The sequence below is a fragment of the Entelurus aequoreus genome, linkage group LG06 (assembly GCF_033978785.1).
Source record: "Entelurus aequoreus isolate RoL-2023_Sb linkage group LG06, RoL_Eaeq_v1.1, whole genome shotgun sequence".
In the NCBI taxonomy this organism is placed as follows: Eukaryota; Metazoa; Chordata; class Actinopteri; order Syngnathiformes; family Syngnathidae; genus Entelurus; species Entelurus aequoreus.
Window position 1 is genome coordinate 41,899,138 of NC_084736.1, and position 13,416 is coordinate 41,912,553.

Consider the following 13,416-nt stretch of genomic DNA (forward strand, 5'->3'; position numbering starts at 1 on the left):
AATTAGGAGTCTTTGTTTGCTTACTTGGACCAGCTCTGTGGCCTTGTGGTTAGAGTGTCCGGCCAAATCATACCAAAGACTACAAAAAATGGGGCCCATTGCCTCCCTGACTCAGCATCAAGGGTTGGAATTGGGGGTTAAATCACCAAATGATTCCCAAGCGCGGCACATGCTGCTGCTCACTGCTCCCCTCACCTCCCAGGGGGTGAACATGGGGATGGGTCAAATACAGAGGACAAATTTTACCACAGCCAGTGTGTGTGTGACATTCGTTGGGACTTTAACTTCACTTTAACTTTACTTACTACTAAAAGAGAAGTTGTCTAGTTGTCTTATTTCATGCCAAAATTAATATTTGACTGTAATAAGAAATGTATGTTTAATGTATTATAAGATATTCTGTTAAAATAAAGCCAATAATGATTTTTTTTTGTGGTCCCCTTTATTTTAAAAAGTATCGAAATATATTCAACCGGGACAACCCTACTACTAGTATCAGAATCAGAATCAGAATAGTCTTGTAATGTTTGTCGATTTTAAGAGTTGTTGTCAGTAGAAACTGGTAAAATAAGTAATGTTTTTGCTCCGGATTTCACTCTCTGCAAAGCATGTGTTATTCCAGTAATCGGATACCCAGAGAAGTCCATTACGGTCGCCAAAGGGAGAATTAGGTTGCCACAAAAAAGCCGCCGGCCGTCAATAGAGGACTGCTAAATATGGACTTTGATGCGGTGCAGTATGGAAATGTACATTAACAGCCAATTAAGACTCATCGGCCGGCCTCTCGGATCTCCCCACCCGTGCATCTCCCGTCTCATGCTGCAAAGTGACACCTCGCATGGCGCCAGGATGAGGCTCGGAGACAGGAGGCCTCAGCCAGCAATCCGGTTCGTGTGGGGACAAGAGTGACAACAGATCAATACCTGTGATTAATTAACTTCTAATGAGTTCAGCTGAGCGTTGAGAGACTCTGAAAGTTGGATGCGCTGCACGGTGTCTACCTGCTGTGCTGGTCTCTCTTTATTGATCTGTCCCCTCCCAGACCATTTGTGTTTTTCCATTTCTGGGATGTTTTTGATGAAGGATTACAGAGTGGAACACAATTATCTCTTCGAAAAAAACAACAACAACTAAAACTAAGTTTGAAGACCCCTGACAGACACGTAATGGAGAAGGTGTTTGCAGAGTGATATTGTTTTATATGTATTATATCTGGAATTAATAAGTGAGCTTTGTGTTTGCTTTGTCAAAAAATGATACTGGCGCATTGTCGGTTGTGAACCAGAACAAATACAATAAGGTCTTGAAGTGTATTTCAGAATCCAGAATTAGAATCAAAATAGTTTTTATTGCCATTGTTTGAGAACGGGTTCACAAACTAGGAATTTTACTTGGTGCAATTGTGCAACATAAAACACATATAACACAGAATAGAATAACATGAGCTGTAACTGAGCTATCAGATCTTGTTATTGTTCATGTGCCTGATGGCCGAGGGAAAAAAACTGTTCAGGTGGCGGGAGGTGTGGGTCTGGATAGACCATAGTCTCCTGCCTGAGGGGAGAGGGGAGAGAGGAGAATAGTTTGTGTCCAGGGTGAGAAGAGTCAGCTGTGATCCGACCCACACGCCTACTGGTCCTGGAGGAGAACAGGTCCTGGAGGGGTGGGAGTTTACAGCCAATAATCTTCTCAGCAGCACGTACGATGCGATGCAGTCAATGCTTGTCCCGGACTGAACCACACGGTGATGAAGGAGGTGAGGATGGACTCGATGATGGCTAAGTAGAACTGCACCAGCATCTCGGTCAGCACCTTAAGTTTCTTTCTTGTTTCTGGTCTTGTCGCCCTCTCTAGGGCAGAAGGGCAACACGGCTGTGCGGCTGGACCAAAAGAGACGTCGGAGACGCTGTACTGAACCAAAAGTTGCTTTATGACTAGCGAGCGTCATTACACAGGACTGCAGTTTCTGGTACGAGAAGGACCCCTGCCTTGGAGAAGCCAAACTATCAGTTATATATTCCTTCGTTCTCTGTCTGGGTGTGTGCTAAATCAGTGGATGGGGGGTTCAATTATTATTATTATTTTATTTTTTTTCATAAAGAAATACAATCAGGTGTGCTTACGGAATGTATCCCTGCAGACTGTATTGATCTATATTGATATATAATGTATATATTGTGTTTTTTATGTAGATTTTTTTATTTTTTTTAAATAATTAAAAAAAAATTAAAAATGTTTTTCTTTTTTTTTTTTCTTGTGCGGCCCGGTGGTTGGGGACCACTGGTATATAGTCTATGGTGTGTTAGCTAGTCAGATCAGTCTTTCCTGTCTAGTCTTTTGCTGCACCATGAAAGGTGTTAATAATGTAAGTATTTTACTTATTAAGCACCGTCTATTTTATTGTAACATGCATCTTTAATTCACCGGTGCACCCAGAACATCCCATATCACCCCCATTTGATCCAGTCTTCATTGGCTTCCAGTCAAATTCAGTTTAAGATTTTAGTCCTGTTTTTCTGTGCTTTGCATGGTGGGGCCCCTCAGTACATCACTGGCTTGTTATGCCCCTACTCTTCATGGTCTTCAGGCCAGGGTCTTCTAAAGATCCCAAAAACTCATTTTAAAACCTGTGGAGACCTGACATTTCAGGCTAGAGCTCCCAGACTCTGGAACAACAAGCACCAGTACTTCCGTGATCTTGACTGTGTTGACACTTTTAAGAAACATTTGAACATTTCTTTTTTTAGTAAAGCTTTTAGTTGATACACCTTTTAACAATCATTTTTGATCCACTTTATATTTTTTTAATGATGTTGCCATGTTTTTTTCATTGAATTTTTGTTTTACTTCACCTATGTTTTGTTAAAGTACCAATGATTGTCACACACACACCAGGTGTGGCAAAATTATTCTCCGCATTTGACCTTGATCACCCCCTGGGAGGTGAGGGGAGCAGTGGGCAGCAGCGGTGGCAGCGCCCGGGAATCATTTTTGGTGATTTAACCACCAATTCCAACCCTTGATGCTGAGTGCCAAGCAGGGAGGTAATGGGTCCCATTTTTATAGTCTTTGGTATGACTCGGGCGGGGTTTGAACTCAAAACCTACCGATCTCAGGGCGGACACTCTAACCACTAGGCCACTGAGTAGCTTATAAATAAAATGTACTTACTTACCTAATCGTAACCATCAAGAAGGGGCGTCCAACTTGTTTTCATTGAGGGCCACTTGGCAGTTATGGGGCAGCTTGAATAATATAATGTAAGGATTCGCCTCATGATTGCCTATGCATTTCATTTTTTTTATTTAACAAACACCTAAAAAAACATTTTATTTTTTTACATCATGGAAAAACAGCACCTGTTTTTTTATGATAAAAAATTGACAGCTTAGTTGCGAGATTTTTACTGTAAAATCTAAAAAATGTTATTGCTTCAAACACATTTTCTCAGGATTCTAAAAACATCCATCGATCCATTTCTACCGCTTGTCCATTTCGGGGTCACAGAGGGTGCTGGAGCCTATCCCAGCTGCATTCGAGCGGAAGGCGGGGTACACCCTGGACAAGTCGCCACCTCATCGCAGGGCCAACACAGATAGACGGACAACATTGACACTCACTTACTGTCATATTGAGTAAAAAAACTATGTTTTTGTGTTTGCAAACCTTACAAAAGCACAATTCTGTCAACTGAGTCGCCAGTTTCTCTTTACAATAAAACCTACGGTGTATTACTGTAATCGCAAAAATGGAACCACAGCTTTTTTTTTTGGAGGTGAAAAAATGGCAGCTCAGTTGGCAGAATTTTACCGTAAAACCAACTGTGATTTTTACAGCATGTTACAGTAAATGTAGAGAGAGTACCACTGTTTTGTATTTTTGTGTCAACTGAGTCGCCAGTTTATTTTATTTTTTTACATAAAACCTACGGTGTATTGCTGTAAATGCAAAAATGGAACCTCAGCTTTTATTTAAGGTGAAAACATGGCTGTTCAGTTGGCAGATTTTTACAGTAAAAAACTGATACTGCTTTTCAATTTTCAGTAATATGCTGTAAAAAAAAACGCATGAATTTTACTGTAAAAAAAATTGGCAGCTCAGTTGCCAGAATTTTACTGTAAAATTGACTGTGGTTTTACAGTATATTACTGTAAATTGATTGATAAGTTTATTGACATCTTAAAGAATTGAATCCATGTAATGCCTTAAAAAAGCCAAAAGTCTTGTTTCCATTGTGGTCCATTAAATATTCATCACATTTGATACATTCAATAATAAAATATATATAACCTGTAACATGTAAATAAAACATTGTGTTAAAAAAGTTGATAAATGAATGAATATGCATATGGGGGGAGGTATATACACTATGTACATGAAATGTAGAGAGAGTACCACAGTTTTGTATTTTTTTTGTCAACTGAGTTGCCAGTTTTTATTTACCATAAAACCTACGGTGTATTGCTGTGAATGCAAAAATGGCCACTCAGTTTGCAGATTTTTACAGTAAAAAACTGGTACTGCTTTTCAATTTACAGTAATATGCTGTAAAAAACTGCATACATATTACTGTAAAAAATTTGGCACCTCAGTTGGCAGAATTTTACTGTAAAATCGACTGTGGGTTTTTTACAGTATATTACTGTAAATGTAGAGAGAGTACCACTGTTTTGTATTTTTTTGGTCAACTGAGTTGCCAGTTTTTCTTTACCATAAAACCTACGGTGTATTGCTGTGAATGCAAAAATGGCCGCTCAGTGGGCAGATTTTTACAGTAAAAAACTGGTACTGCTTTTCCATTTACAATAATAGGCTGTAAAAAACTGCATACATTTTTCTGTAAAAAAACGTGGCACCTCAGTTGGCAGAATATTACTGTAAAATCGACTGTGGTTTTTTTTTACAGTATATTACTGTAAATGTAGAGTTAGTACCACTGTTTTTGTATTTTTAAAGCTTTTAGTTAATGCAGCTTTTAACTATCGGTTTTAATCCACTTGGTATCCTTGTTATGATGTTGCCCCTGTTCTTTTCATTGGATTGTGGTTTTACTTTACCTATGTCTTGTATGCTATCTGTGAAAAGTGCTTTATAAATAAAATGTAGATACTTACTTATAAAAATAAAAATAAATGAATAATGATGCATTTTTTAGCAAAACAAGAGCCTCAGAAGAGAACAACTATTACAGTAAGTGTACTTTCCATTATTTCCAGCTCAGAGATGAAATTGATGTTTGCAAGGTGACAAGTGTTGACACTCGGGGGATTTCATTCAGCACGCCTTGTTGTACACGGGTGACATCTCTGTGACAAATGCCATACGCTGATTTCCTCGGCCTGAATAATTTACAGAAAGGAACATGCTGATCTGGTTGTAAATGTTTCAGGTACGAGGGACATGACCTTCGCTGCTTTGCTAAATATAAACAAAGAAGCCTTTTTGTTCCTCTGCTTGCATAACTGAACATTATTCTCAGCAGTTCCTTGTCCTTTTCCCACAGTAGGACCACAATATCGAGTCTTTTTTGTGATTGTTTATGACCTTGAATCTTTAAAGCTTATTTTTGTCAAAACCATTGAATCTACTTTTTTTTTGTATCACTATTTAAAAGGGGAACTGTACTTGTTTTTAATTTGTGCCTATCATTCACAATTCCTATGTAAGACAACAACATATGTTTTTTGCATGCATTCTAAGATCCTAGACAGGTGGACAGAATACTGCTCTGAGCTCTACAACCACACGCCAAGCGGAGATCCAACAATTCTGACATGTCCTCAATCCACAGAGGATGAAGATACACTCCCCATCCCGTGAAGAAGTTGAGGCAGCAATCCGACATCCCAGCTGAGCTCGTACAAGCAGGGGGAGAAGTCATGATCGACACCCTCACCATCCTGTGCAACACAATCTGGCAGAGTGGTGAGTGGTCTACATCATGGACCCAGTCACTTATCATCACACTTCCGAAAAAAGGCAATCTCCAACTGTGCCAAAACTACCGCACCATCAGTCTTACTAGCCATCCCAGCAAAGTCCCACTGAAAATAACACTAAATAGGTTAAAACCCCAAGCTGAACTGATCATAGCTGAAGAACAGGCTGGATTTAGAGCAGGGCAGAGCACCACAGAACAGATTTGAGAACTTGAGAATCATTTGTGAGAGACACCTGCAGCATCAACAACACCTTTACCGTCTGTCCGTAGACTTTAAGAAAGCCTTTGACCGGGTATGGCATGCTGCACTGTGGGCAACCATGAGGAAATATAACACCAGTCCTAACCTTGTCAGAGTCATCCAACATCTGTACAATAAAGCTACCAGCGCAGTTCTCTGTAACGGCGCTATCGGAGACTGGTTCAGGACAACAATTGGAGTGCGCCAAGGATGCCTTCTCTCTCCCATTCTCTTCAACATCTTTCTGGAGCGTATCATGACGGATGCCCTGGCAGATCATGAAGGAACTCTCAGCATTGGAGGCAGACCAATCACCAACTTTCGTTTTGCAGATGATATTGATGGGCTAGCTGGAGAAGAAAGAGAACTTGTCAGTCCAGTTGAAAGGCTTGATACCACCTCCCGAGCCTATGGAATGGAAATCCATGCTGAAAAAAACAAAATGATGATCAACAACAATGGCAGACATCAAAGTCAATGGACAGGCACTGGACACGGTGTCGAGCTTCAAGTACCTTGGAGCAATCGTGTCCGATGAAGGATCCAAACGGGAAGTCCTTGCCAGAAGTGCTCAAACAACTGCTGCCCTGGCAAAACTCAAGCCCATATGGAAAGACACAAACATCAGTCTGGCATCAAAGGTGAGATTACAGCGCTCACTTGTAATGTCGATCTTCCTTTACGCATGTGAAACATGGACCCTTACAGCAGAGCTTCAGAAGAGAATTCAGAGGATGGAGATGAGATGCTACAGAAGAGTTGTGGGTATATCATACACCCAACATCTCACAAACGAAAAAGTCCGGCAAAAGATCAGCCAAGCCATCGGCCCACATGATGACCTGCTCACCGCGGTCATAAAGCGGAAACTGAGGTGGTATGGACACATCACCAGATCCTCAGGCCTTGCAAAAACCATCCCGCAAGGCACCGTACAAGGTGGCAGGAGACGAGGGAGACAAAAGAAAAGATGGGAAGATAACATCGGAGAATGGACTCACCTGAAACTCACTGAGGCAATGAGAGCTGCTGAGGACAGAGAGGAATGGAGAGCGCTGGTCAACTGATCGTCTGTGGTGCCCCAACGACCCTCCGGGGGTGATGGGCTAGGTTAGCTTAGGGTTATGCATTCTAAAAAATGTATTTCGCCCATATGGCCGTCTGTAAAAACCCAACCAAAAACCGCCAGCAAATCCCTAGTTACATGTCGTAAACCTGCATACTAACCAAGTATTAGCGACGTTGGTTGTATAAGCGCTAATACAGAGGAACTACTTTTAGCGGCGCTGTAGGTAGGTAGGTAACTAGCTCATGCTGCATTGCCCTTTAGTTGGTAAAAGTTGATTCTAGTCTTTAAATCCTGTCTCTCATTTGGATAATAGAAGGTTGTGGCCATAAACCGAGAAGTTGGTTAACTTTGACGTTCAATTTAGACGGGGAGATGGTGCGGAAGACACAAAGAAACTTTGCATCTAGAACAATCTGGATGGTTCTTGTCCTCTTAGGTCCGGAGGACACAAGGTCCACAGTGTCCAAAAACAATTTGAAATGTGGACTCATCAGACCACAGAACGTTTTTCCACTTTGCATCAGTCCATCTTAGATGAGGTCGGGCCCAGCGAAGCATTTCTGGGTGTTGTTGATGAATGGGTTTGGCTTTGCATAGAATAGTTTTAACTTGCACTTACAAATGTAGCGACCAACTGTAGTTACTGACAGTGGTTTTCTGAAGTGTCTCTGAGCCCATGTGGTGATATCCTTTACACACTGATGTCGCCTGTTGATGCAGTACCGCCTGAGGGATCGAAGGTCCGTAATATCATCACTTACGTGCAGTGATTTTTTTCAGATTCTTTGAACCTTTTTATGATATTATGGACCGTAGATGGTGAAATCCCCAAATTCCTTGCAATAGCTGGTTGAGAAATGTTGTTCTTAAACTGTTGTACAATTTACTCATGCATTTGTTGACAAAGTGGTGACCCTCGCCCCGTCCTTGTTTGTAAATGAGTGAGCCTTTCATGGAATCTGCTTTTATTCCCAATCATGGCACCCACCAGTTCCCAATTAGCTTGTTCACCTGTGGGATGTTCCAAATAAGTGTTTGATGAGCATTCCTCAACTTTCTCTGTCTTGTTTGCCACTTGTGCCAGCTTTTTTGAAACATGTTGCAGGCATCAAATTCTAAATGTGCTAACATTTGCAAAAAATAACAATGTTTTCGAGTTTGAACGTTAAGTATCTTGGTTTTGCAGTCTATTCAACTGAATATAAGTTGAAAAGGATTTACAAATCATTTTTTTCTGTTTTTATTTACCATTTACACAATGTGACAACTTCACTGGTTTTGGGTTTTGTATTTAGAACAACCTTTGAATGAAGATGACTCAACACAAGTTACAATTTTGTGTTTCTGAGCACATTACCTCTACATGAACCGTGTATTAGTGTACAAATTGAGTAATGGGTGTAATTCATGTGTGAATACCCCAGTGGAAAATCCACACTTCCCCAAGCCCTGAGGTACCATCTCTTTGCTGCTATGCATCGGCCCCACAGGCTCCTTCCTACCCTGATTGTCCCATTTTCAAATCCCTAATCTCCATCCCCAGAAATGGGACACTATAGAACGATTCTCCGTCATATAATCAGGGCAAAGTGTAATTCTGCAGACTCCATGTTCCCCGGAGTGAACAGACTCGACATACAACATGGCTCAGTCTCCAAGACGAGAACCCTCTTCTCTCTGTACTTCCTGTTTTATCCTGATCAGAAACCCTCAATTCCTCATCTGGCTCCACATCCCTGAGGATTACGTATTCACACACGCCGTCACTCATCCTCCACAATTGCAGTCCGCCCCAGGCGCCCAGCAGGGACCTGGGAAGGCCTTCGGCTTGGCCTCCCATCTATCATAGCTAGCCTGCGGACATGAAAATACGGACTACTGTACGTCTATCCAGCACCATGTTAGGCTCACTGCATCGATTTCATCAATGGGCCTTTTAAGTCCAGTTATTGCCAGGCTGAGAGCAGAAAGGCTTAACATGTGGAGAAAAACTCAACATGGATTTTCGCATCCCTATATCAGTCTTAGGGCTGGGTAATAGAATGATACTAAAATATATTGCCATAGATACGTAATCGATTATGTTTATGGATTTAACAACAGCATTCAACACAACTAATTATAGTATCTTAATAAACAAATAAAAAAATAAAAAATACACACACACACACACACACACACACACACACACACACACACACACACACACACACACACACACACACACACACACACACACACACACTACACACAGTTGAAATGCAAGTACCATTAAAGATGGCCACTAAACAAACGAGAAGTTACTCACTAGTCACTCAGTACTTGAGTATTTTTTTCTGAAAATATATATATCTAAAAAACTATTTGCATGATTACTTTTTACTTATATTTGAGTCTTATTACACCAAAGTAAGAGTACTCCTAAGTACAATCCAGGGATGTAACGATAAACAGTATTAACAATAACCGCGGTTAGTATTACCCTTTTAAATTAAAATGATCGAAAAACCGAGACTGTCAACGACAGTGAAACCTGGAGAAGCGTGATTGGGAAGAATGGCCGCATGGATCTGAACCCGAGTGGTGTTTTGGTATTGGACTTTTGTGCTCGTCACAAATTGTCCATAACAAACACCATGTTCAAACATAAGGGTGTCCATATGTGCACTTGGCACCAGGACACCTTAGGCCGCAGTTGCATGATAGACTTTATAGTTGTGTCATCGGATTTGCGGCCTCAAGTTTCGGACACTTGGGTGAAGAGAGGGGGCGGAGCTTTTACCAGGTGGTGAGTTGGCTGCGATGGTGGGAGAGGATGCCGGACAGACCTGGCAGACCCAAACGCATTGTGAGGGTCTGCTGGGAACGTCTAGCAGAGTCTCCTGTCAGAGACAGTCTTAATTCCCAACCCCGGAAGAACTTTGAACATGTCACGAGGGATGTGCTGGACATTGACCATGTTCCGCACCTCTATTGTCGAGGCGGCTGATTGGAGCTGTGGCCCCAAGGTAGTTGGTGCCTGTTGTGGCGGTAATCCTAGAACCCGCTGGCAGCAGTGAGGGATGCTGTCAAGCTGAAGAAAGAGTCCTAACGGGTTCTTTTGGCTCATAGGACTCCGGAGGCAGCGGACAGGTACCGACAAGCCAAGCGGTTTGCGGAGGCAAAAACTCGGACATTGGAGGAGTTCAGGGAAGCCATGGAAAACGACATCTGGACGGCTTCGAAGCAACTCTGGACCACCATCCACCACCTCAGGAAGGGGAAGCAGTGCACTGTCAACACCGTGTATGGAGAAGATAGTGTTCTGCTGACCTTGACTGCGAATGTTGTGGATTGGTGGAGGGAATACTTCAAAGACCTTCTTAATCCCACCAACACGTCTTCCTATAAGGAAGCAGTTCCTGGGGAATCTGTGGTGGGCTCTCCTGTTTCTGGGGCTGAGGTTGCCGAGTTAGTTAAAAAACTCCTCTGTGGCAAGGCCCCGGGGGTGGATGAGATCCGTCTGGAGTTCCTTAAGGCTCTGGATGCTGTGGGGATGTCTTGGTTGACAAGACTCTGCAACATCGCATGGACATCGTGGGCGGTACCTCTGGATTGGCAGACCGAGGTAAGGCTTCCTCTCTTTAAAAAGGAACCGGAGGGTGTGTTCCAACTATCATGGTATCACACTCCTCAGCCTTCTTGGTAAGGTCTATTCAGGTGTACTGAAGAGGAGGCTACGCCAGACAGTCGAACCTCGGATTCAGGAGGAACAGTGTAGTTTCCGTCCTGGTTGTGGAACTGTGGACCAGCTCTATACTCTCGGCAGGGTCCTTGAGGATGGATGGGAGTTTGCCCAACCAATCTACATGTGCTTTGTGGACTTGGAGAAGGCATTCGACCGTGTCCCTCGGGAAGTCCTGTGGGGAGTGCTCAGAGAGTATGGGGTATCGGACTGTCTGATTGTGGTGGTCCGCTCCCTGTACGATCAGTGTCAGAGCTTGGTCCGCATTGCCACCGGCTGTAAGTCGGACACGTTTCCAGTGAGGGTTGTACTCCACCAGAGCTGCCCTTTGTCACCGATTCTGTTCATAACTTTGATGGACAGAATTTCTAGGCACAGTCAGGGCATTGAGGGGATCCGGTTTGGTGGCTGCAGGATTAGGTCTTTGCTTTTTGCAGATGATGTGGTCCTGATAGCTTCATCTGGCCAGGATCTTCAGCTCTCACTGGATCGGTTCGCAGCCGTGTGTGAAGCAACTGGGATGAGAATCAGCACCTCCAAGTCCGAGTCCATGGTTCTCGCCCGGAAAAGGGTGGAGTGCCATATCCGGGAGACCCTGTCCCAAGTGGAGGAGTTCTAGTTCCTCGGAGTCTTGTTCACGAGTGAGGGAAGAGTGGATCGTGAGATCGACAGGCGGATCGGTGCGGCGTCTTCAGTAATGCGGACGCTGTATCGATCCGTTGTCGTGAAGAAAGAGCTGAGCCGGAAGGCAAAGCTCTCAATTTACCGGTCGATCTACGTTCCCATCCTCACCTATGGTCATGAACTTTGGGTTATGACCAAACGGACAAGATCACGGGTACAAGCGGCCGAAATGAGTTTCCTCCGCCGGGTGACGGGGCTCTCCCTTAGAGATAGGGTGAGAAGTTCTGCCATCAGGGAGGAGCTCAAAGTAAAGCCGCTGCTCCTCCACATCGAGAGGAGCCAGATGAGGTGGTTCGGACATCTGGTCAGGATGCCACCCGAACGCTTCCCTGGGGAGGTGTTTAGGGCACATCCGACCGGTAGGAGGCTATGAGGAAGACCCAGGACATGTTGGAAAGACTATGTCCCCGGCTGGTCTGGGAACGCCTCGGGATCCCCCGGGAAGAGCTGGACGAAGTGGCTGGGGATAGGGAAGTCTGGGCTTCCCTGCATAGGCTGCTGCCCCCGCATCCTGACCTTGGACAAGCGGAAGAAGATGGATGGATGGATGAAAAAAACGAGATTGATAACTGTACTTTTATAAACTCACGGATTGACTGGCGCCAGCTCGCTATCTTAAATGCTAACAGATTACTTTAACGTCTTTCTCATGAAGAACCGACACACCCTAAGATATTCAATCGTGCACCTTGAACTTACAAGCTGTGATCTGTTGGAACAGAATGATCGAGGTCTACGAGAAGGTGTTTTTTTTATGATGTTTTTATGGTTTGTTCAAGGACCGTCGAATAAAGTAGGACACAAAGTCCACCAGAAATAACAAATAATAATCATAGATTTTCTTTGTTACGCACGTTTCATTTATATAAATCTTAAATATTATATTTAAAACAATAACAGCTTAGCCATTAAAGCTAAGACTAAGGTTACATTCACACTGCAGGGTGGGATGTCCGGTTGAGATTGTTTTTGTCAAATCTGATAATTTTATGTAGTCGTTCATATTACCAAAAAAATGTGATGTCTAATGTGAACGCAATCCGACATGCATGCAGACTAGGGTTTTCCTGATACCAATATTTTGGTCCCGGTACCAAAATGCATTTCGACACTTTTTGATGCTTTTCTAAATAAAGGGGACCACAAAAAATTGCATTATTTTAACAAAAAATCTTAGGGTACATTACACATATGTTTATTATTGTAATTGTGTCCTTAAATAAGTGTCCTTAAATAAAATAGTGAACAACTTTAATTTTATTAGTAAGTAAACAAACAAAGAGTCCTAATTAGTCTGCTGACGTATGCAGTAACATATTGTGTCATTTATCATTCTATTATTTTGTCAACATTATGAGGGACAAGCTGTAAAAATGTATTATTAATCTACTTGTTCATTTACTGTTAATATCTGCTTACTTTCTCTTTCAACATGTTCTATCTACACTTCTGTTAAAATGTTATAATCACTTATTCTTCTCTTGTTTGATACTTTACATTAGTTTTGGATGATACCACAAATTAAAAATTACAGGATCATACATTGGTCATATTCAAAGTACTCATGTGTCCAGGGAGGTATTTCCTGAGTTTTTAAACATAATATACATTTAAAAAAAAAACTAAAAAATAATTTGTGATGTTAAAAAATATCGATGTAATCATAGTAGTATCGACTAGATATGCTCCTGTAATTGGTATCATTACAGTAGATGATAGATGTAGATCCACCCATGGCATTTGTTTACATTCAGGTA